The sequence below is a fragment of the Aptenodytes forsteri genome, unplaced genomic scaffold (assembly GCF_000699145.1).
Source record: "Aptenodytes forsteri isolate BGI_AS27 unplaced genomic scaffold, ASM69914v1 Scaffold455, whole genome shotgun sequence".
NCBI classification, from domain to species: domain Eukaryota; kingdom Metazoa; phylum Chordata; class Aves; order Sphenisciformes; family Spheniscidae; genus Aptenodytes; species Aptenodytes forsteri.
Window position 1 is genome coordinate 421,604 of NW_008795914.1, and position 333 is coordinate 421,936.

The following is a 333-nucleotide window of genomic DNA, read 5'->3' on the forward strand; positions in this document are numbered from 1 at the left end:
TGGCTGCAGTGGTGGTGACGGGGGCTGTTACGGCTGTGCAGTGGGAGCCCCCTCGTCCTGCCAGGCTTGGAGCACGGTGGGGAGCCCAGCAGATCCGGCTTGCGGCAGGGGATGGCTGCTGCAGACTGCGCAAGAGCTCCCGGGCAGGCGGCCAGGAGCGTTTCCTCCCTGCCGCTTTCCCATGGCTGAGATGGGCTCCAAGGCTTGAGAAAAGCACCGGGGGCCGCAGAGAGGAAACTGTTGGGAGCCTTTGCACTCCTCAGCTTTTTTGGACGCGGCTGCTTTTCCCCTCTCTCTCTTGCAGGAGAAAAGAAAAAAAAAAAAAAAAAAAGG